Consider the following 25563-nt stretch of genomic DNA (forward strand, 5'->3'; position numbering starts at 1 on the left):
GAAGGAGACCTCATTTCTTTAACCTTTTTTTTTCACCTTTTAAAGACTTCCTGAGCTGACTGGCAAATGCTTTTTCCAGCCCTACGTCCCAGGGCAGGCTGGGAAGCTGGAGGTAGGATTTGGTGCGGGAGTTATGAAGTGTGTGGGGTAGTGACGATAGGCAGATAACAGCTTCTGGTGGTAATACCAGGGCATGGAATGGAGGCTAAAACCAGCAAATGCCATCTCCGTTTAACCAGAGCTCGGTAAAAGAGCTCTGTGCCAGCCCGATGTCAGGCAGCACCTGATAGATTACCTTCGATTGCTTCTCAGGGTTCAGCATTGCTGTTCTCTAAGGTAGCCAAGCGTTAGGAAAGCATTTGGATGTTGGCTCAGGAGCTGACAAGGGTTCTGCTGGTGGAGCTGCAAAAGACGAAGGGAAAGTTACACAGAGCTGTGGGAGAGGTGAGAGAAAGCAGCCTTTTGCCCTGCTCAGAACTTTCCAAATCTGACTTTTAACAGGTATTTTCATGTCAAGTTTTCCTCTCTTTGGGCCACATGGTCGGGGCATTTGCTGAACGTGAGGTCCAGCTGTGAGTTACGACTCAGCGCAAGGTGTGAGCGCTGCTCTCTTGGTCTGTTCCAGTCCCTTTCCCCTATAATGCACTTTTCTGGAGTATAAATCTGCTTCTGTGACGACGTCAATAAAACTGTTGTGCAGAAAAAGGCAGTTCCTCCTCCCTTGAAAAAGACATCATAGCTTTCTTTCTCTTTCACAGCGGGAATCTCTTCCTGTAAACACAAGGCAGCCCTGTCGAAGCATCAGTAATAAGATTTTAACTATTTTCTTTGGAGGTTTCACCCCCTCGCCCCCTTCTTTGTGGATAGCGGTTAAAGTGATAATTAGTAAACTCTGGTCCTCATCCAGAAATGCTCCAGCACTGAAACAGTACACAGGCACATGAGGAACACATGTACACAAATTGTCAGCGCCCCTCTCTCCACTGTCGGTAGAAACAAAAAAATAATGGCACAGAGTCCCTGCCAGAGACTGTAAAAATGCAGTTATAAAAGAGTATGTTATAGGGTAATGATCACACGTTTATACCATGCTTTTCATCCAGAAGAAACCTAACTGCTTTGCACTGCCAAGCCTCTCACTGCAGGGCTTCTAATGGGTGGCCGCTCTGGGACAGCTTAGGACAGGAAGCAAAAACTACTAAATCCAGTAGAAATGGAGGAAAATTCAAAGATCCTCCAAAATAGCTTGTTTTCATGAAGCTCATACGAAAACAAAAGCGTTGAAGCTGCAAAATGTGTAATAGGTTATTTATATGACATAGAAACTCCAGAGAAGTTCAAAATAACAAAATAAAAGTATGAGCAAAAAGCATATGACAAAGTAGGACGTTTTTTCCAGCCCAATGAGTTGGATGTGCTGACTTCACAATACTGTGTGTGAATGCAGAGTTTCGTTTAGAGGAGCAAGAGAGGGCAGTGTCTGTTGGTAATGCCAATGTAACGAGGAATTCTCCAACACACCTTGTCCCATCGCTTTCGTCCAAACAAGCAGCAGCCTCCCACCTTACAAAGGAGCATCACAGGAGGGGTGAGCACTCAGGGAGCCCATCACATGCTACAAACAAGGCATCTACAATATTATCCCAAGAAAAGCCAAGGTGGTCTTCCTAAATGCAACTCTTTGAGGGTTTTAATGGAATTTAGTTTTAAGTAAAGACAAAAATCTGTCATGCTTTCTTTTTCTTTTTTTTTTTTTTCTTTCTTTTTTTCAAATGTGTGATTTTCTCCAGAAAACAAGACATCTGAATATTTTCCTATGCCATGTTTCTGTCAAAGCCTGGTCCCAGTCGTTCAGCGGGAAGGGAGCCAAGAGCTCATGCTGAAGAGGGTAAGCTATGGGATTAATAACTACTCCAGACTTTGCTCTGAACTTTTCCTTCAATTACTTGCATATAATAGACTCTAGGGTAGTCTAACGAAGCATTTATTTTTTCATTTACTCTACTTTAAATAAATTTTATGGAACTGGATGGAATTTGATAGAACATAATTTTTCCTTCTCTTTCGCTGTTGTAAATCTTAAGGAACATCTTCTGCGGCACCCTGGAGAACAAATTCTTCATTTCTACCTATCCTTAGGACCCATCGCTTTATTGGGCAAAACCAAAATTCCCTCCCTGCTTTCTCCCCTCTCCACCCCCTCTTTTTCTAATAGGAAACTTAGACACATAGGAGCAAACAGAGAAGCAAAACAAAGCACACTCAGCATTAATTTGGCAGCAGGGAAACTCACTAAAACAGATTTTATTGTTAAAAATTGAGACTTGAAGTTTTCCTTCTATAAAAAATAACAAACCTCTCTGACATTTGCTGGAAATATTGCTAGCGAATGGATCATGTATTCCATTGCGCAGGAGATGCAATTAGATTTCTGCAGGTTTGTAAAACAAACTATGCTCTAGGAGCGCTGTCATGGAACCACTGCTCTGATTTCCAGTTGGATAACTGAGCTTTTAATTAGGGCTCCAGTGGTGCGACCGCTTTGCAATTTCCAAAGCTGCCTAAGGGATTTGAATGTCAAACTCTAATTACAATTACTGTGAACGGAGCATGCTCTAAGAGGATTTGAAACTTTGGCCCATATATTCCCTTTGTATAACAAGGAAGGATTTGCTTAGCAGGGAAAAGCTTTAATCTACTGCAGGTATGAAAAATTACTGAATTAGAGCCTCTGCTACTGTAAAACAGCATATTTCATCCCATTTCTATTGAGCCAGGATGGTTTTTAGCCCAACAGTGTAAGAGCTGCTGGTTTTTTTTCTGAAGGCTGAGAGCTTTGTGGAGCACAGCGATGCACAGCTCCGTACCCAGGACTCCCTGCCTTCCCTCTGGGGCACCTGGCACAGCACTAGGCAGACTTTCTGGGCTGGGAAGCTCTCGACATGATGCAGTTTCCAACCTGATAACAGATGATGTGTTTTCGCTCACTATATGGACCTCTTTGAGTAGATGCCATTTCCAGAAACTCGCAGGGCAGGAGCTGAGCGATTCGGTAGTCAATCTGCATTTCAAAGTGAAAAGTCACTGCAATTAATATCCCACTTTGGAAATTATTCATGCAGACTCTTTCAACCGTTTCAGTAACAGCTCCTCTGCTCTCCGGCCCCAAATGGCTCCACTAAGAAATTTCTGAGAATCTCTCCTTCCTCTCGTCAAGTTTTGATTTCAGCACATCAGCATTTCTGAGCGAGGGGGAAAAAAGGAAAGCATACAAATCCCAAACAATGCATTTCTTGGAAAATTCCCAGCTGTACAACCAGGTAACGTACCGGGCATTCAGGAGAGCTGGCTTCGGTGCAAGACCTGGGGGAGTCGCTCAGGGTAAGAGTCAAAAAAAACTCCACGTTCCAAGTCGGCTAAAGCATCCTCATCTCCATAAAGGTGAATGGTTACCTGCCTCCCTCCCTCAGACTGCCAACAAACCCAGTTTGGAAATGACTGATGAGGGCAGCCAGCGGTAACAGAAGAACTCCCACAGGCCAAGGAAGGGTCTGTAGCTGATCACAGCATGTGAGCCAGCTTTCCCATGCTCATTTCAACCAAGTTTCACTCTCCTTCACCCTGTCTCCATGTCTTTGGTTGATTTATTCCATCGGTCTCTTTTACATGCCTTTGGGTTTTTAATTTCCCCAGGGATCTTCAGCAAAGAAGGGACTCTTGCACTGACACTGGTAAATGTATGTGCCATCAATGCCTGCTTCTCAGATAGAGAGAGATGCTCAACAAGCAGCACAGCAACCACCCCTGCAATCACTCTTCATCACTGCCATGACAAAGGCAGCCCAAAAGCTGAGAGGCATCTGGCTGTGCTCCCACTGCCAGCCTTACAGCCTGCACAGAGACGATGCAACAGGAGCTTGGTGAGCAGGCATGGGGTAAGAAGCAAGTGATGCCAACATTAAGATACTCAAGATCGTGTGAATTAGCAGCATTCTTGAAGGTATCTTGTATATCTTGTAGCTGCTTGTACCACAACACCTGGGTCTGGAGATTGCTCAGAGCACGGATCATTGCTGCTTCATGTGCTATACAGTACAGCATAGATAGATTTTAAGTTTCTTGAAGATCCTGGCCATTTTTATAGCTTGTTTTTACTTTATGGTACAAAATAAAGTTTCCAAATGGGCTGTCTGTTCTTGAAAGCATAACATGAGATCTGGCTTTCCAGGGGTGCTTCACATGGCACTAACAGCCCAGCTCTGTGACATCTGCCCCCTCAATACCACAGGACTGCCCCAGGCAGTCAGGACAGAGCAGCCCTGAGCAGAACAGTGAGGTTTCTCATGGAAGATTAGGATGGATTTGCGCTATGCTTTTCAGCAAAACCTCATGCAATGCCCTATGCTTTTCACTAACTGAACAAAGAGAAAAAATGGTTCAAATTTAGCCAGGTGGAAAGACTATTGATTTCACAGAGGGAAGCCAGAGAAGGTGTATCAGGGATAACCTTGGCCCTGTGTGCTCCAGGAAGTTCTGTTGGCTTACTGCTGGCAAATGCCTCTATTATATGGCACATGCAGAGCAGTGACAGCGATAAGGAAACGGGAAACAAACCTGTATATGCCTTTCACAGCCAGTCATCAGAGAGCTTATTGCTGCATGTGCTTAGTTTTGCAGAAACAAAAGTCTGTAAGCATCCCCTTGTTGGATTCCAGCCAGATGCAAGTCACAGGATAGACCTTGTTTTGTCTTCGCAGGTGCCTGACTTGTGCAGGTGCACACGGAGGGCTATTGCTTTTCATTTTCTCATTCATTGTAAAGGAGAAGAAATCGCCTGGCAAAGTGAGGCAATGCCAGCAGCAGGCGGGGGAACTGAGCTTTTCCACCAAACATCCTTGCACCACATCCTTGCAAGGCAGCCGTACTCCAGCAGATAATCTGCTCAGTGCTGCAGAACCAGGCTCAACTGGAGGAGAGAATCCAAACAACAAACCCTGCACCTCAAATGGTCCTATGCTCCCCTCAGGCTTCACATGTTCCTGCACTCTAGGCATGTGGGCTGCCTTTCTCTGTTCCCTCTCAGCCTTCATCCAGTCAGAAATCCAACCCATCCTGACATTTCTTATGAGCTTCAGCCCGTCCCACTCATGAGACACACGTTTTGCTTGAGCTTATCAAACTCAACGATGAAATGCGTACCTTCATTCCCGATTTTCTAATCTAGGTGAAAGCAAGTCCTCCTCTATTACATCAAGGAGAGCATTCAGTCTCCCCTTCTCTGCTCAGTCAGAGGGTTTCTCTCCAGATAGACACTTCTTTCTATCCATTTTGTTTGTTGAGGAATCTGGGGAAAAGGTTGACTGCCACAAACATTTCCTGACACTCACCTGATAAAATCTAGAAAATTACAGCAATGCTTCCAGCAGGTCCTGGGTGAATCACTTCTCAAAACACATTGGCATTTTTAGCTGCTCTCTCTACCACCAATTTTTCAGAGCACCAGCTCTTCTAAATACTGTTATCTCAGTCCTTTTTGATGGAAAAAAACCCTGAGATCTCTTCTGGCAAGAACCACAGGATTTCCTGACAGCTGTGGTCTCTGCATAGACCTCAGTGGGACTGGGACCCATCCTCCTGGCATAGGGGTGAGTGAGTGACCGTGCTCAGAATGAAATTGCCTACACACAGCTCCAGGTAACAGTGAAAAGAACATAACACCATGAAGTCGTGCATTTGGGCAACGCTGATATTGCTTCCTATACATCTGAGGAGCTCACTGTGCTACAGCTCCAGTGCAGCTTTCCTGGATCTGCCGTGTGTTTAATGGAACATATGTGATCTGTATTAGCCCTACACGTCCGGGAAATCTCATATAGACTCCTGGTGCTATTGTTACACTCAGACACACCGCAAACCTCGTAATGTCTGTGGTTGATCCAGTCCAGTGCACTCAGACGTGTACATTTCCAAATAACCCTTAGACATTTTGGAATGCACGGCATCCCTCTCCTGCCACTTCCCACACAGGGAGCTCACTCACCTGATGAAGGCTGTGACCCTGAAGCATCCAAGCTGGGATCTGAGCTGCTCTGTGAACACGCTGATGAGCAGGCCTGCAGAGAAACAAAGTTTGAATAGCTCTAGGGAATACTAAAAGGGAACATTTGGTTTCATCTCTTCAGATTACTAAGAAGTGTTTTGTAAAAAAAGAAAAAGTAATGATTTTATGTACAGGAGGATTAAAAAAAAGGATTGTTTCATTTGTCAAAAGCAAAAACATTTTGAGTTTGCAGACCTGTTCAGAACTGAAACAAATTCTATGCTCTGAAAGCCACAACTGGCTGTGGGTCTGGGAGTTTTTCATACGGGCACCTCCACTGACATCAGAATAATGTGGTTGCCTTTGTAAATAACTATTTCTTAATCAGAGTAAAGGTTGCAAATATCTGACCCGTGATAGAACTGGAGTCTGGTTTCTTTCTTAATGACCATGAAGGGCAGTAAGTAAGAAGACTGATTTGGCAGCAAACGTTAGCCTGGAGTTGGGATTCTTTGCTTCATTTCATGCCTTTGCGCAATACATGAAGTCCTTCTTCTCCCTGATTCCCACTTTGTAAAATGGAAATGTTCTGTGGGAGTCTTGTGAAGAGGAATATGGCAAGCATTGAAAAGGTTTTCAGGTCGCACTGCAACACAGAAATGGGCATCCTGTGAAGCTCAGGTGGGCAGACAGAAGGAGCTCTGGTGAGGACAGAGGCTCAGGAAGCTCCTTCGGTTCAAATAAACACCCAACAGCAGTTGCTTAGACACTCTATTGAGAACCTGCAAAACAAGGGTGGAAAACTCGGGAGCTACTTACCAGTCTGCTCAGGTTAGAGATTGGAAATTCTGTATCACCGTGTTACAGCTCTTCTCCTCATGACCATGACTCAGGACTGCAGAATCTGCAGCGCACACACACACCAAAGAGGGGAAAAAAAAAGGAGAAAGTGAATTGGAGTCACCCTACCAAGAAAAGGGTTTTATTTTTGAGAAAGTATTTGGGGGTGGATATCAAGAGAGATCTATGGGAACTGAGGCAGAACACAAAGCCTCCTCCATGCTGAAAACCTGCGCTATTTTCGCCTTATTGCATTTACCTTTTACTTTTAAAACCTCTAGAATTATGCCACTGACCTGTGCTTAGAGCAGAAGGTGAGACCTCCATCACTACCCTATCTTTCTAGGAAAAAAAAAAGAAAGGCATCATATGAAAACATTTGGATCCCTAATTAGCCTCATTAAAGAGGCTGGCCATCTGGACCCTGCTGATTCTAATTAGTGATCGATAGAGCACTGATTTGGGCGAGAGAAAAAAAAAGAAAATTAAAAAAAAGAGGAAAAAAAAAAGCTCCAAACCACCACCTCCACTTTCCTGCTATTACACACAGGGCTCCCTCCCCACTCCCAGCCTGCAGCGGGTGGATGTGTTCTCACTCAGCAGTCATCCACCCCATGGCTCACAGGCCAGCAGCTTGTTTCTTGGCACAGCTGCCAAACCTGAGCCTGTAAACTGCGGCAGTCTGGAAAGGATGCAGCTAAATATGGCAAAGAAACCCAGAGCATGTGATTACCCCACCCTTCACTTGTAACTCAGTCTGGTAGCCACACTTCCAAATGTCATCACTGTGCAGAAAACCCTGGATAACACATGGAGGAGGGTTCCAGGCATTGCCAGAGCGCCTTTAAAACTTGTTGGTTTTGTTTTGTTGTTGTTGTTTGTTTTTTTTTTTAACTGGTACCCAACTTGTTTCCAAGCAATTTCCCTTTGGTTGCCATTACTTGCTCCCCACACAAGAAGGGCGGTTCAGGAGAAGGGGAGGTAGGTGGATGGAATGACTCTTGCTGCTTCTTTCATGATTTCCAGATTCTCATGCTCCATATACTCCTTTTGACTCACCCAGTTCCTATCCAGGTAGATCGCCAGGACACTCCTCTAAGATGGAGCCTTCCCATTTCAGCCCATCCTAAAAGAGGACGAGCCAAGATCATTACAGAAACCACAAAAAGGTGTCTCACTAAGAATGAGTGCTAAGAGAGCTGTAAGCTCTCTTTAAGAACATGGTTTGCAGTAATGGATGGGCAGAACTGGAGAAAAATTGCAAAAATGGGTTCATTCAGCACTGACGATGCATCAGTGGATGAATCATTTCTGTGTGGCCTTAAAAAGAGAGGATCTTCTAAGGTCACCTCCCCATCCCTAAATCAGCCACAACTCGTGCCTTCTCCCATCTCAAATGCAGCTCCTTCCTCCTGTTCCTAGGAAGTCTGTATTCGAAAAAGTGCAGATATAGGGAATGGGTCTGAAAATATTATTGTAATATATGCAGTCTCCTGGTAAATGGGAGAAGAGTAGTGGTCACTTAAGAGAATTAAATGTCAGTGTTTCATAGAGCCTGCTGTGGGGCTTAGTGAGCCCAAGCTGCAGTGAACCTGCCAATTCCAAAGCTGTAGCCTGGCTACATACAAAAGTGTGGGAGGCTGATGAATCAAGAGGAATCAGGAGCAAGCTGGCTCAGCCACTGCATATGTTCTACTGCTAATCTTGTATCTAGGTCAAGGAAAAGTGCCCCTCAAAATTGCCCTCCAGTTGGCCAACAGAAGCCCAGAGCTGCTAGACGCCTTATTAATCATATTCTCCCACAGAAGCATGATACAGTTCTTTCTAAAAATGTATTAATCCTTATTATTTTCACAGATGCTTTAGCATAAAGCAAAAGACCTATGAGGAAAAGCAACCAAACTAACACATCAATTTCACCCTGATCTTCATTTAAAAAAAAAGTCCTTTTTTAAAAAAAAATAAAAATAAAAAATAAAAAAAAAATGGACTAATAATAAAATAAAGAGCTTTCGGGAGCAGCAACAGCAGAAGGGTAATGTAAAGTGATATATTTGAGACCCAGGAGTGTGGTGTAACTTACTCCTGCCTCTGCGGCCTGTTTATTGTGTTTGTCTGGTTGCCCTGGGAACCAGCTCACGCCGTTTCACTTATTTTATAATGTTCCTGTAAATGTTAGGTAGGGCCGGGATTTATTATCCACTGTCAACACCTAAAATGGAACGCGCCGCTTAGTGTCGTTTCTTTGGCAAGACGCCTTTCCATGCTCCCTTAAAAAAAAAAAAAAAGGGAAAAAAAAAAAGGCTTTCTTACACACATATATATGTGCGAGTGTGTGTGTGTGCATCTGCATCTCTGCCCAAATAAACAGGCCCCGTGTGCCTTCCAGCAGCTGATGCTGGGTGGTATGGACAAAGGCGAAGGGAATGGCTGTGCGAGGAGGACCTGCTGTTGGGTGGGAGCTGTGACTCACCTTATTTGCGTGGGGTGAGCGTTTAGGGGACGGGGAAGGCGTGTTTACCAGGAGTGTTTATTATCCCTAAAGAAGCAGTGCGATCCCGTTGCTGCTGTCCCCAAAGACCTCGGTTAATTCATAGCGATGAATCATCAGAATTATTAGGGTTGGAGCTAGCTGCTTTCCTTTCCTCTCCTCTCCTCCACCGGTCCCTCAGCATGACGGAGCAGATTTGATTGCAGACTGGTGGGTGTGAGGCTTATTTTTTAATTTGCTTTTTTTTTTCCCTTGGGTGGTACCTCTCAGACTGACACATGGTGTTCGACCGACAAGACCATTAACCTCCAAAGCGCCCAGGAGCAGCTGCAGGAGGCATCCTGACTCCCTGAAACACATGCTTTGCAGTGCTCCAGTCCTTTCCTCGCTCCTGCTCCAAGCTGCAGCTCTACCTTCCTAAGACAGGGTCTCTGCCACCCCTGCTCTCCTTTGGCACATCCCTGCTCCAGGTGGAGCTGCCATCATCCCTCTGTTTGCCCTTGGTGGTGCCACATCTGCACCAACTCCTCCTCGCCCTTGCCCCTAAATGAGATGGATTTGTGCAATGATTCAGTATGACTGCAGACACGTTGCTTGCCAAAAAACCACTCACTCTGGACATGTGCACTCAGCTCTGTGTGATTTGCCTCCGTGCTTTCACGGAGATTTGGATTCATTGGTCCACAGCGACCACTCTGGTTAAAACATGGGCCAGGTGAAGGGCTGAGGTGGATCCATCCACTGGTAAAAGCCAAGAAAAGTGGCTTTGTTCCTCCCCATGCTTGGGGTGGTTCTGCCTCCCACTGACCCGAAATGTTCCCTCCCTGGCATGGAGCCTCCCACCGCTGAGCAGCTCCAAGGCCAAGGAAGGCAGCCAGCACCCAGAGCATTAAACAAGTTGGGATTAGGCAGTGCCCTGAGACTGAAGGTACAGAGGATGGAGGATCTCCAAAATGTTTAGGAATGCGAATGGAAAAAGGCAGAGGCTGGGCCAGGATGGCTGGTGACAGCAGATGGTGTTTAAGGAAGAAAGTCAGATGAGGAAAGTTGGACTTGACGGCGCAAGGCTGCATAGCGTGAATTTTTCTTTCAATTGCAATGAGTTAAGGGTGGTGAATTTGTTTGTGAAATTGCAAAGGTTAGGATTCCTATTTCCTGCGTGATGCTGAGTAATTTAAATCTTAATTCCCCGTTTAATCTGCCTGTGAGGCAAAACATGAACGAAGCACAATGAACTCATATTTGCAATGCGACTTGAGATCCTTGACTAAAGACCTCATAATGGTAAACTCTCGAGTATGGATTGTACGTGATCTGTGGAAACATAAGCCAATAAAACAGGACGTCATTGGCTCGTTTCAGGCAAGAAGATGGGGAGATGATAGATTTTCATCTCTTCTCGTTTTTCATTCTGATAAATACTATGGAAGAGAACATATGTTGTGCATAAAGGTTGGTTTCTTCCTAAAACTGCTGTGCATGCAAATCAGCTCTTGGAATAAGTATCAGCAGCAACTCCTCCAAAGGCATTTACCTGAAGCACATGCAAAAAACAATATACACGTGCATATATCCTCAGCTAGCTTAATTTCAGGAAATATCTCCAGATAAATTAATGGTATTTTCAATTTTTTTAAATAAAAATGTCGAGGTTAAAGAAAAAATAAAATGACAAAATACATTTTTAACGACTCTAAAATGGAATGTATACGACAGTGACAAGAGTAACAGTAAAATCACAGCTACTCCTTTTAATTGCCTCCTAATTTGCTCTCCAGTGTTAGTAATTGGAACAGTTTCACTGCAGATCCCTGTGAGGTCTCCGATCTTAATTGATTTTGTCTTGCTTAATCAACCCCAAAAGAAACAGAGCCCATTTCAGAGACTGCTTTTAAGCTTAGCCCTGTTCTTTGGTGATACACTGGGCAAAATATGTACCCACCCACCCACATAAATCATCCTCTGACCAAGCTTAGAGGCTGAGCCACTTCCTTACAATGAAAGCTGAAGTACCTCTGGTTGGTGTTTTAGTCCTGAAAAATACCTTAAATAAGACTGCACACCATTGGTATATGTATCAAATATAAAAAGGTGATAGCTGAGGTCTATACCAACTCAATCAGTCTGAAAAAAAAGTGTTTGTAAGCATTTTTCTTGTGCTTGGAGACCAGGTAAATTGTAATGGAAAAAAATAAGCTTTTTTTGCATGTGGAGCAGAGGAGAATAAATCATATAAAGGGCTATTTAATTTTCTTTTAAAAAACAATTCAGGTTCTCAACGTTGTGATTTAAGGAGGCTCTGTTATCCTATTTCAGGAAAATTTATTATATTATTATTATCTAATACAGGAAAATAAAGGAAGAGATCTCACAAAGTGCTGGTGTGCTTCATAATAAGGTCACTATTTGGGAACAGAAATCATCTTCATGGTCTGATATCCTGTTACCACATGCTTGAGATGTTATTGCTGAGCTGTAAGTACAGGTGAGCCTCAGAGTCCACTTTCACTGCCTTATCAAACCTTTCTGGGCAGCCTGGTCTGGTGGTTGGCGACCTTGCACACAGCAGGGGGTTGAAAGTAGATGATCGTTGTGGTCCTTTTCAACCCAGGCCATTCTATGATTCTATGAGTCTATGAATCGTTTTACCACTTCCAGCAGACCAGCCACAGCTGCTGGCTTAGCATCACACTAACATCTCCTTCAGTATGCCCATCAAGTTTAACTAGGCTGTGGTACAGGACAAGTGATGTGACTTCTCAACTGTCTCCCCTGTTTATTTAATAGAGTCCTTATGTTTCACTATTCCTATACACCCCTATACACTGTTTCACTATTCCTATACACCTATACACTGCTTCCTGCGCTGGACTTCAAGCCCATGAGGGCAGTCACCCCCTTAAGTACTGCAGATGCATGTTTGCTGCATCAAGTCCAACCACCAGCACCACACGTTCCTCTACCATTGTAAATTTCCATTTGCCATTACCCCCATTTTTAAAAGGAAGTCGATTGTAACTCTCTCAAGATTTATGGTTTCATTCTAAAATATCTATCATTTTAAACGTAGCGCTGCTGCTGACATCCACTGAACTGCCACAGATAGACTGGTAAAGTACTTAAAAAAAAAAAAAAAGACAAAAAAAAAAAAGACATTACAATATATCCAGATACGTTTCAAGAACTTTTGTCGGGCATGGACTAACTTGGAGACATATTTCATAAAAACTGCTATTTACATTTCAGCTCTATACTTTCTCTCTTTATGTCCTTTTCCATTGCTTGAGATTGCCAAGGCTTTTGCATAAATAGAAATTTTCCCCTCCGGCTCCCCCCGCCAGAGCCGTGCCGTGGGGCTGTGCGTGACATCACTGCTTGTCCTCAGGAACACCGCCCGGCAGCGTCACAAGGCCTGACCTCAGGTGTTGGGTTTTTGGGTATAACCATTATTGAAAAGACAGCGGTTGAGATTTACTGGCTGGTAAGAGTTTATAATGATCAGAGATTAAGGGTGGGACTTTCAAAACAGTGTGAGCCTTGAGCGCAGACGAATTTGTACTCCATTACCCAGGAGCTTTTCAAAGCTCCACCCTAAATCTGCATGAAATTATTCTAGCGGCAAGGAAAGTATATTTACCTAATGTCAAATATTAAACATTACTGCCCATTAAAATATAGGGCTTCATTATATTTGGCCTGGTGCAGATGTGCAGGAGAGAAGGAGCAATTATCTTCCCCCAAGCCGTGTACCTCGGCACAGGAGCTGCCACTAATTCTTGGTGTCTGCCTGTGGATAACGAGCGTCTCCCTCTCCCCGCCTGCGGGGATGCGAGCTGCATCTGCAGGCCCTAATTGCTTCTGAGAAGCAGGCCCTTCGTAAGGCAAGGAAGCCAAACTGACCATGCAAAAAACGATGCATCCAAGCTTGTGGGCGCTATGGAAAGTCGTGGCTGGAATAACTCAGTGCTGTCACGCAGCACGCGGGCTGGAACACTGAGTTCTTTATTCCAGCCCCGAGAACCCGCTACGAGCTCATCCCTCTCTCACGTAACCTGCCCTCTGCCTCTGAGGGCAACATTGCCTTTTGTCGCATCTCGGACTTGCTCGGTCACAAGCAAAATCACAGCATGAGGAACAGCTCTGGCTGCGAACACTCGGTGGGACAATAAAAGCCTTTCCTGGCCCCTCGCAGTGTTTGCACTGCAGGGCTGCGTGCGATGGCAGTGTGGGAACTTGGCTCCATCGACTGGGGCCACTGGAGGCCAGGTGACACCGAGCCACCACGGCGCTGGGCTGTGGTGATGGTGGTGGGAGTGAGGAGGGAACGGCGCCGTGCCGAGGGTCACCATGCACACCGAGTCCTCACACGGCGTGACATGAAAACCCCATGCTGGTACAGCTGCTTGTTAGGCTTGCTCAGTGACACAGAAAGGCTTCTCCCTTAAACCCGCTGAAAAGTTGGAGGGGTTTTAGCTGAATGTGCAAATCGCTGCTGGTAGCAAGGAGGGATGCTCCTGCGTTGTTTGGGTTTTCTTCCCATCTCTTTCCTCCTGACTCCTCTCTGCTTTCATCATGAGGGTTTTTCCTAACAAAGCTGACTACAGAGAGGGAAACACAGAGCCCCTCGGTGTCTGTAATGCACAAGCTCTCAATAGCGCTGCCCATGAGTTTTCAAAATAGCAAAAAATCCATTAATTTGAGTGTAAAACAACAACCAAAGTCCCCAGAATAGGGCTGCAGAAGGATGAGCTTACTATGCTGCAGGAAGAAATCACAAATACAGCAAAAGAATTGGAGACATGCAAATTGTGAAAACACATTAGCCCTACACCTTCCAGCTCAATTTTCTGCCTTTTTCTTGTTAGAGTAATTTAAAGTCCATGTGGTTGTATAACTGAGCTCTTAAAAAAGTGATGAATGACAGTGTTTGAAGAAGCTGTTGGCTGCTTCACCCACATGCCACTGCTGGAAGCAAGAAAATATTAGCACAAAGCAAAAATGCAATGGTCTGTACTAAGTGCAGAGGAGTACCAGGCTTTTACCTTGCAAAACCTCTCAGAAACTCTCCTGCTCATAAATATTGGTTTCAATTCACTGTACAGATGAATGCCTTGCTCCGTGCTCATGAAGACAAACTCTTCAGTGAACTTAGCTGACCAACAGCGAAATCAGTTGCACTGACTCTCATTAAAGACAATTAACATCTAACTAAGACCTTTCCTGAAAGAGGAAATTACACAACATAGTAATGCAGGTAAAGGACTGCAATCAGTCATCAACCAATGGCTTTTAAATTTCACTGTCCTTAGTGAGTAAACCCAAATTCTTCCAGAAATTATCCTACTCGGCACCAACACAGTTTCTTACTTTGGGAATGGAATGGGAATGGAATAGCAGCCCTCATAGCATGCAGCTACGAACACCAATTAATCCAGAGATCATTACCCTGAAACTGGGGAGCTATGCTGGTCGGGTGCTGCTCAGGACTCTCCCTTGCATTGCATTCCCCAAAGACTGCATTGCTCCAGGCAGGGTCAAAGCAGTATAGAGCTAACACACAGCTCCTTGTTCTTGGCATACGGGAAAGAGAAACACAGTGAGTAATCATCAGATAGAGAAGATAAAGTCTTATTTTCTAAACCAGAAATAGACATTCAGCACTGAATGGAGGCACGATCCGTACTGTTGTTTTTTTTGGAAATGGACCCTTATATTAAAGTGAATGTGTCCTTCTTGCTGTCAGGGGCTCCCAGCAGACAGGTTGTAAAAAATATAAAATTGAGGTTTTAGACCACGAGTGCAATTTTTTGTCTCCCTCTACTGCTTTCCCAGCTCGCTGGTGATACTACCAAGGTACTTCTGCCTGGTAGCATTAAGAACTGCTCTTTAGAGGAGCACTGCAGAATTCGGGGAGAGCATCGATCTATGGCAGACTCCTAAAGCCCTGCTGCCTGCATCCCACCTGCAGGCACAAGGACCACGCTGGGTGAAATCCTGCCCTGCAAACTCATTGGGTGTGAAAGCCATTCATGCTGCAGAGAAGGGATTTTTTGACCTAATAGTTAGTTAGCTAGATAGTTAGAAACACCTCAGGAACATACCAATTTCAACTGCACTTCCACTTCAAAGTATTTCATAGGTCCAGGGTGGCATTTCTGCTTGAGATGTGCCTCAGAGCACTCAGGTCATCTCACAGCAGCCCAGGAAGGGAGTTTTGCATGGAGAATTCAATGTATTTCCAGGCACGAAGCAGGGAGCTGAGTCTGCCATACCCCAACGAATATCCATGCAAGCAGGCCTGGAAACAGAGGGAAGAGGAAATAAATTGGCTTGTTTTATTTTTTTTCTTTCTTTCCTTTATTTTCAAGGGTGTTTTATAGTACGGTACCTACACAGTTTGGTTTCAAAGCTGTCTTAAGCATCCCAAAGCCATCTGCAATAAAGAAATCCCAGTGGGGTTGCAGTGGGGTTTGTTCTAAAATAGTACAGTCACCCATGCACTGGCACCTTTTTCTAGGTAAATGGCAAAGGTTGGAATTGCAACGTCTTTGTAGTCTTGGAAACGGTTGAAGGACTCAATGGTTGAAGCGACTTTTCTACCTGTCATGACTTTGGACAGCGTTAGTGGACAGTCTGTAGGTCTCAGTCTCTGAGATTACGAGCATCGCTTTAATGAGTATTTCTCCTTCCTCACTCCATTTCTTTAAGGAAGAAGGGACAGGGAAGGAGGGAGGTGTGGGATAAGTACTGCAGAGAGGGGTGGCCATTAGAAGACAGCAGTCGGCAGCAGGACTGCGGCTCGTTACTGCTCATTTCAGAGGTGCCAAAGCTACATGGGACATCGTCATTATTATGGCTTAAAGTTGGCTAAGGTCACCCCGGTTCATCTGTTTTATACATTGGTAGCCTTCTACTTATTACTTGCCAAACAAACCTTTTTATTTTTGCACACGTTTATGTTGATTTTGTGGTTTCTGAAATTGGATTCTGGCTCCTACGGGCCTGTGTTTCCACGGCAACTATGGACCTTATCTGCTGCTGCTGTTTGGCAGACAGACAACAAGGCCTTTCAGTTTACTTCTCTTTTTTTTTTTTCTTCTTTTTTTTTTTTTTAATATTATTTTCTTTAAAAACCTTTTTCTTCTTCATCATTTTCTCTTTTTTTTTTTTTATTTCCCCCTCTTTTTATTATTTTTACTTTTCCCAACCCCTGTCATTTAGAAATCACATAATTAATTGAGCACATCCTGTGCCACACGGAGCTGCCACGACTTTGAAGTCCCAATAGATCATTTTATAGAGCCATGGGTACCATTTTTTCCAGCGCAGCACCAGGCGCCAGTGAGAGGGCTTGTGGAATTTAGCATATCCTACTCCAGGTATGATAAAGAAACCTTGGCACCTTCTGTTTGTTTTTACTAATTTCCTTTCCAAACTGCCTTTTCAATATAGAGGAAAGACCTCAGGACTTAAAGTTTGTTATTTTCTCTCCAAAGTTAGTCCCTGTTCCCCCTGCTCCCTCCCTCCCCTTCCTTTAAACCAGACTGAACTGCTTCTTCGCTTGGTGGTAAGTTTTCTTTTTTTTTTCTTTTCTTTTCTTCAGGAAAGTGTGGTCTGATTTAGCATCGTGTAGCTCGGAGCTGTTACTGATCCTAGAGCTGCAGCGAAGGCAGCCGAGGGAAAAAGACCCCGACAGGCTCTATTAACCCTTAAAATCAATAAATGATCTCATCACCCTCTCAAACACAGAAGAAGAAATAATAATGCAATAATTTACTTCAGTGGAGGAACAAGCCTTTTGGGGATTGATGCTGAAATCTATCCCCAAAGACGCTGCTGCTTGCACTAATGAAGAAGGGCTGCTTTCCCAAAAGGATGAAAATAAACTGCAGTGTCCCTCAGAAAGAGAGCGTGCATATATAGACATGGATAGCAGGCATGGATAACATACTTCTGCATGTGAAGAACAGAGAGAGGAAGACAGAAGATGGGTAGAAACTTGCTACATCCAATGAACCCACAGGTGAAGAGTAGCAGAGCCCCCTGGCAGGAGGAAGCTTTGCAGTGGCACCACTGTGCATCCTGCGTTTGAAAAACAGGGCTGTGAAATCCCTTGAAACCTCTTTAAAAGAGAGGCAGGAACTCCCAGCGATGGGTTTATATCTGCTGGTTGTCCTTTGTTTTTACCACAATTCAAAAGGGCAAACATGGCCACGTGGAGGGGTTCGTAGGAAGGAGCTTATCCAAGATCAATCCCTGCAGAGTTATTGTCTCCTGTCTATAAAGATGGAAGTTCTGTCTCACAGAGAATAATAGAACATGAGATCTTTTGCACAGACATATCAAGCCAGCTTCTGACATCTAATGGGAAATTACATTTCTGTGTAGTCTATGAAATCCAGAAGATGATTTAGAATTCCCGTAGAAAAGATCTCCACGAAAATTTGCACAGATTTAAAACTATTTCTGGGCATATTTATGATTAATTTTTATAGAGCCACATTTATTTCATGGCTGCACAGGGCCTTATTCAAAATCCCATGTTGTAAATGAAAAGATTTCCATCGATTCCAATGGGCTTTGGATTAAACAGTTAAGAAATTTCCGCGAGGCTTAAAATGGGAAACGATTCATTACAAAATCCCAGAGGTTCATTTTTAAAAGCTATGTATGTATGTAGCAGATATTTCTCTCTGTTAAGTCTGCAGAACAAAACCCAGTACATTCAGTTATCTTTTGCCTGCAGATTCCCACTTATGCCTGTTCATTTGGAAGGGAAGGTCTGATTATTGCCCATCTTCAATAATTAATTAATTAATATTGGATATCTTCAGCCACTCACGGCCCTCTTAATAACAACTGTGCTTGCAATGAACATCTCACAGCTGCACTGAAATATTTTTATGGATTACTGTATGTATTATGGTGCTTTATAAGTGTTTTCACAGTTGCTCAGACCAGTTTGCTGTCTTCCTTTCTCTTTTCTCTCATGTTTGCTCTGTTTTCTGGAAAAGTCACACATTCTCTGTAGCTGAAGAACACCACGAACTTTACGTACAAGCTCTGAACCAGTCAAGGCAAAGTTACATTCTGCAGATATTACAGATGTGAAAAGCTTCAAAAACCTTTCATTTAAGGCTGAAAATACGATGCGATCAGGAAACAATTACATGATAATTACTGAGTTATCCTGATGCTGCTCTTCTACACAAGGCCAGGTAAGGAGAAGCACACCAGCCTGGATGCCTTCAAGCCGTTTCAAGGTTGATTGTCCTGAACTCTACACTTCTGCTTGCATTTGTCTTAAAGACACACTGATATTTCTTTAAATTTGTGCTCAGAACTTTTCTTGGAGTTTCTGAATTCTTAAATTGGGGTTTTTATGGATATTAATGCAAGCAGGCAAAGAGTTATCAAGCACTTGAGCCATGCGAACCAATTCCATTTTTGTTTTCAAAATGCTTTTTAAACCCCTTTTTTGGGGGGGGGAAGGGGGAGGAATTGAACATAGTACTATTGGGAAAGAAACTATGATGAATATCAGACTGTTTCTGTGTCAGAAACATTGCAATGACCCACGCTCTTAGTGCTGAATTTTTTTCTCTTTTGTATCAGACAGAACTACAGCAGAAGGCGCAACGTGCCAACAGCTCACATCAACTGAACATCACAACAGCTGGCAAACGAAGCATGCAGGAAATGTCACCTTTCTTTTCTCAGGAGTGAGGCTCTGCTCTTGGGGGTCTGGAGAAGTTTTGCCATGTCATAAACAGGGACACCGCTCCAAGAATTAGCACAGGAGAAAGCACACTGAGGAAGGGTTGAGATTGGAGGGCACCTATACTCAGCTTACACACTTAGACATTGGGCTGATTGGTCAGTCAATTACTCCCTGGAATTTTGTGGACTGCAGGCATGTCAGCTTGAAATATATGAACCTATCAATTTCAGTAACAAAACTCCATAAATCTGTCCTAGATTTGGACTCACAACAAAACCTGTAAGTTGGCAAATTTCAAATCGTTTGGGGGGTGATATTACATGCACTTACCCACCAGCTACCTAACATGGTCTTAGCAGGATAAAATATGAAAATTAGATATATATGTGTAAGCATAAGCAGTGAGCTAGTTAAAATAGCCATTGGCTTTTATGATAATTTGTCCAACTATAGAACTTGCACAGTGCAAACCTACACGTTTTTCCATGCAAGACACAATGCAGACAATGAAGTTGCAGAAAATGTATGAGACTGGTTTTGTTTAACGTTAGTCTTCTCAATTTACTCCCACTGCCACTGCCCCCTGGATATTTTTATGGAAGTAAAAGAAAATGCTCCTTTTATATGTAAGAGTTATGCATGTGGGTGACTCATTTGGCAATATTAATAAGAAGTGGACTCGGTTTTATTTTGAAATCTCCCCAAAAATTATTGAAGTGAAAGAGAAAAATGGTCAAATCATAGAACGAGGTCCTTTACCAAATTAGAAAGGTTTTACCTTTCATACAGTGTTCCTCATTATGTGGAATAGCAAGATAAAAAATAAAGTAAAAAAGAGAAGAAAATACACCCAATGAGTTGTAAACAGAACCTGTCCAAAGGAAAGCCAAGCTGGGAATTCTTTGTTGTTGTTACAGAGATACAGGAGCAGCTCGTGCCTGGAAAGGACTATGTGCTCTTCAGTTTGAGACACGCTTTGTTTCAAGGTGATAACAGCATATAATGCTGTAAGGCATGACTCTCCCTCCTGAGCTGTCTGCATCTGTTCCCCATTGACTACACATGGATTCTGCAGATGTGGAAGAGCTGCCTAACCTTCACAAGGCAAAAATGAAGTCAGAAGCCCATTTCTCATATGTTTCTGCTTTTGGTCACTGTCAGCATAGTGGTACTTCAGTCTGAAACAGCTACACAGAAGGGGCTCTGACTTGCCCTCAGATTTTTACAAAGCCTTTATGCCAAAAGGTCTTATACCTGCTGGAATCGGGTTAGTTTGGTTCCATAAAACCATTCTAAAATCTAATAGTAAAAAAACAGCGATGGAGAAGACGGAGGAAGGACACATTCAGAAACGTGAGACGAATAAAAGCAGTTTCAAGCAAAATGGTTTCCAAATTCTACCAATGTGGCCCTCCCCTTTTTCAGTTCATCCACTGAATTCAAAAATCACTCGTTTTATGAAGCTTAGTGGGCACTTTTAACAGGCAAGTGAAAAGAAAGGACAAAACATTGGTGAAAGCTCTGTACCAGATAACCCTATCGCAGAATGTGCCCCAGCATGAGTTGTCCCAAGGGTCAGAGTTGTTTCTGACCTTTTGCTAGCATCTCTTCCCTACAGCAATAGAGCATTTCATGTCACTCCAGTGCAGTATTTTTCAAGGGTGGAAGCACCCATCTTTGATTTTCCCCATTGTCTGTGGCTGTGTAAAACAGCACCATCCATTAGGGCCAGCAACTCCTGCTATTTGCTAGCTTTGCCTTGAACCACTCTACGCATATATTCCCCAATAAATCCCTAGTAATTAAATTCTTCAGGGTTTGATCTTGCTCACAGGAGCAGAGTAATTTTTGTTCCCTTATGGATTAGATTATCCTGAAAGGTTACGATTCAAGCCTTTCCTTTTTCTCTGATATGATTCTTCCAGACCTTGGGACTGATAGGGCCCTGCACAGCACCAGGTCTATGTTTTCTCTGTAAATACAGCCTACAAAATTTCAACAAGTCAGCTCTTGTGTGCCACACCGAGAGATTGATGACAAACCACATTATTTTTCCCCTCCATATAACTGCCCACAATTACAACGGTACTCTCTCAAAACACTGGTTTGTTTTTGTCCGAGGAGGAAAGAGCGCAAGCACGGCCTGATATCTCAGTGCAGACCTGGCAGCAACACTGAGAGGCATTATTTGTAGAAAATGCCCTTCTTCCCTCTCTGTTTTCCTATTCATGATAAAATACTGGATTTGATTCGGCCACATGTGCTTATGCAGAGCCACTAACTCATCGGCAAGGGGAGTCTCAATCCCAAGCCAAGGAAAAGAAGGAATCATGACTTTGCAGGGCATGCTCAGCTCCCTGGCCTGCTGCTGTGATGGGGAAGTCACCCCTCAAGCAAGACAGCTTGGGTCAAATCCATATTCCTACTGTCTGCTATAGATCAGGTTTGCTGCATGGTTTTGATTTTGAACCAAGGATCTGTGTTTTCTGTTTCTCTTGGGTTGGACAATGACTGACTCAGCATGAGAGTGCGATTCTGATCACAAATAGAATGCTTCTTATGCACCAACCCACTGTTTCGTAAATTGGCAGCACCCCACAAATTGCAAAAACAAATTAAGAAAAGAAATAAAGGCTCTATTTCCAGAAAGAAAGACATCTTCCTGGAGAAGTGAGACCACAGAGTTACCCTCCATCCCTTCTGAACTAATATACAATTCCCTTATCTTCGTCCTGATATTCCTCCTCTGTTTTGGTTGCATTGCTTTAGACATAATAAGACAGCAGTGCTGGGAAAACACTGATTGTTGGATGCTCTGATGACATTTCCAGAAATGCTGCTGTCTTCCAGATAACTGAATTCCCAGACTCAATTGCAAGCTTATGAGCAAAAGCAGCACCTGAAAAACAAGTCATCTTACTTTCAAGTGAAAAATGCTTAGAGCATCAAACATATGTCAAAATCACTAATTTCTCCTGAAGCTGCTACAGGCTTATATCATCAATCATCCTGACGCGCTGTACTTGAAGCAGTGCTGAAAAGATACAAGCCATTGACTCCAACAAGTTTTCTTTATCTGCATCCACCCTTAAAAACTTCCATAATAGCACTGTAATCTTTGCATTCGCTGTTCGTTATTTACAATATGGGTTTAACTTCAGTAGTTTGTATATGGAACGAGAATGACTGAGTCTTTCTTCCTTCGGTGGTACTTCTATTCAAAACAAGGATGTGCAGCACATTCCTGAGTGATAAAGAACCCACTTGTGTTAACTTTCCACCTTTACACTTTGAAACATTCCTGCTAATTCCAGTGTTTTGGTTTGGTTTTAAGATTTCCAGCTAAACAGTGGCATTCCAAGAGTCACAGATCGTTCAGAGTATTTTGGACACAAAATAAATGCCTGACTTCTCCAACTATGGCACATCTATTACCAAGGTTTGGCCATCTTCTGGAGATTGAAGTGGGACAAATTTCATCAATCCAACATTTAAGGATCAGCATAGACAATTTCTAGTCACTGTAAGCATTTTTTGATGTCCATTAATGTCAGGCATACCCTAAGGTTTCTCAGTGTTTTCTGTGAGACTGTTGCGGTTTCTAAAGCTTATGCAGCTCTAACAAAGATACACAAGTTCCTCAAAGAACTATCTAAAATTCCTCTGAAATTCTAAACTGTAACTACATTGGTTGTTTGAAGCTAAATAGTTCTGAAATCTTAATCCTTCCTTGAAAGCTCAGGCCCAAAATAACAAAAATATGGAAAATGAAATAATGTCTCGAGATTTCAGTCACAGATGAACCAGAACTAAAGAGCAGCCTTCCAAATTCCCTGTGATTTTCTGGAATCACAAAATAAATTAGAGAGTATGATCTCCGAACTGAAATGTTAATGTTCATTCCCCACATTCAAGAAGAATTTAATTCTAACGAAACACTAGAAACCCAACCTTTGGTTCCAGGAGCACAATGAGTGTTGTCAGCAAATTAAGCTGCACGCAGCTCCTTGAGTGGGGGATTGGGAAGCATTTTAAAGAAGTTTTGGCACCAAAGCAGGATAGAGAGAATTGGGCCAATGCCTCGAGTAGCTCTGAAAATCCCACCAGTTTTCCATGCAATTTCTGACACCTCTCTGGAAAGTCTGCACAGCTTAATCCTGGGAGCTGCAGCCCTGCGCTTCAGCTGTTTGGAATGACTTGAGAATGAAGTTAACAGAAGTGGGAACTGTCTGCAGTGAACTCCAGAAATCCTTTTGCCTTTCTAGCAAATATGTATCCCTTTTTTTTTTATTATTATTATTTTGTTTCAACAAGCAGTCAATTCAGAATGTCGTGATCCGTAAGACCATCTGTAGGCACTTTGGGAGGCTTTTGTAGAGATGACAGGTCTCAAGATGCGGCTTCGCAGGAGTGATGAGTTGGGATATAGAGGTGAAAATGAGGGGAAGAGCCTACATTGTATTTCTTTTCCTCAAAAAATAAAAAAAAATTAAAAAAAAGTAGAAAGAGAGCAATAAAGTAAAAGGCATTTCCTAAAGGTAGCCATTAAATCATTCAACACACCGATCCCCTGAGAGCAGAGAGGTTCCTCTTTCCTTTCCAGAATGGGTTTTTGCTAACCATTTCTCATCTAATGCTCAGTGTCTTCACCTGGCTCTCTCTGGGCATTTCCCCAGACTTCGTGCAGGAGGACAGCGCAGCAGCTCTCAGAGATGGGCCTTTGCCCATAGATCACTTTCAAAGAATTTTTCAATAGGTCCCCAATGATATCGACCAAGGGTTCTGTTTTGCTCGTGATAATGTGCTAATGCTCCGAGACCCAGCATAAATTTTCTCTACGCATCATCATTTGTCAAAGTCACAACGTGGGGATGGAAACTACCAAAAAAAATTAAAAAAAAATAGTAGGAAGAGATAGAAAAGGTGCCGTTCTGCTTTCTTCTCTTCCCAGTGACTTTCCCCTGCTCCTCTCCCCCCTTCTCCTCTCCTCTTAATCTGTAAAACATCTGATTGTACAGAACCAATAAACAAAGGTCTTCGTTTCTCCCTCCTATGAATGCATTTGTGAATGGAAAATCAGAATTCATTACGGGAGTCTTTGCCACCTTTGGTTAGGAAAATGCTGTAGGAGAGTTGGTCAGTTGGTGCTCGGCCCCAGTTAAGTCATCATTTGGGCTGATAAAGTGAGATGGAAAAACACGATCATCGTGAAGGGGCCTAAAGGCTGACGGGATTTGCCTTTCATCATCTCTGAAGGAACGATCCCACAGACCACATCAAAATGTTCTCTACAGCTTGCTTAGAGGGAAAAGAAGTTGGGAGAAAGGAAGTTAAATGTGTTCCTGCCCTTTATGTCTCCTCTCTTTCCTTTCTGCTAAGTTTCAGTTTCCTTTTTTTGACTTGTATTTTTTTGTCCACCATCTGTTTGCCCCACTGCCCTCCCAGTTCAAGAAGATAATAGGTGCATTTGGCAAACAAGAAAACAAGGCTGTCTCCCCAGCAGCATGTGAAGACAACTGAATCTACATGGAAAAAAAAACACATCTACAGACCTGACATTTTATTCATCATCAACATGGCCAGGCCTTAGCTATAATCACATGAAAGTTGATGCAAACTGAAGGGAATACATATATAAATGTATGGAGCCAAACAAATGGTGTCTCAGCAGACATGTTCAGTGTTCTGCTGCTGCTTTTAACTCAGTTATTATTAAATCCGTTGGCAGAAAATGACAAGCCAGGATTCCAAGCTTACTGAACAGCACTCACTGGTGTAAGCAAGGCCACTGAAGTCAATGCAAGCGCTGACGTAAAGCTGTGATCAATACCACAATCCCTCAGATCGCTTTTATGTGAGTTTGGGTGGCAGAACCCATCGTGCAATGTTTTACAGAAGACCTTTGCAATTTGCAAAGCAATTTTATTTAAACTATCAGTGAGTAGGCTTTGCAGTATCTGCTAGTCACTACTGGGATCCCAGCACCAGCAAGAGAGCCTGGAAGCTCAAACAGGATTCAAGCTAGCAGCCATTAAACTGCCTCTTTGTTGCAGTCTGTCATTTGATCTATAGCAGTTTTTGCCCTTAAATATTATATTAAACTCTGATCACTCTCCATGCATTGAAGTAGCACAGTTCCCACTTCCAGCTCTCAAGCAGGCGCTGAGGCTTTATCATTGGTGTACCCTTACAGACTGTATCTTAAATCACAGCATGAAATTGAGCCCTTTGCTTTGCTCGCTGCCCATGCATGAGCCACATCAGCTGCTGGCAGCACTCCTAGCCCTGGCATGCTTCCTCAGCAGCCTCCAGTCCAATTAGACTTTACCTCAGGTAACTCTTCAAAAGAAATTGCTAATAATCATAATGTGATGGCGACATGTCAGGAAAAAGAAACTAACAGCCTTAAATCCGGTATTAACCTGCAGTGGAAAACAAGCCATGGGGTATTTCCATGAGAAGTCTTGGAAG

At 43.3% G+C, this 25563-nt stretch overlaps 1 long non-coding RNA gene across 1 annotated transcript; it reads right to left on the reverse strand.

Moving 5' to 3' along the window:
* Positions 1-301: 301 nt before the first annotated feature.
* On the reverse strand, positions 302-6947 carry LOC125702109 (uncharacterized). The gene is made up of 3 exons (XR_007380443.1): positions 6860-6947; positions 6041-6113; positions 302-402 (listed from the first exon to the last, which is right to left on the reverse strand). It is a non-coding gene; the product is annotated as an uncharacterized LOC125702109 (long non-coding RNA).
* Between the last annotated feature and the right edge of the window lie 18616 nt (positions 6948-25563).

This window comes from Lagopus muta, chromosome 18 (genome assembly GCF_023343835.1).
Source record: "Lagopus muta isolate bLagMut1 chromosome 18, bLagMut1 primary, whole genome shotgun sequence".
Lineage (NCBI taxonomy): Eukaryota > Metazoa > Chordata > Aves > Galliformes > Phasianidae > Lagopus > Lagopus muta.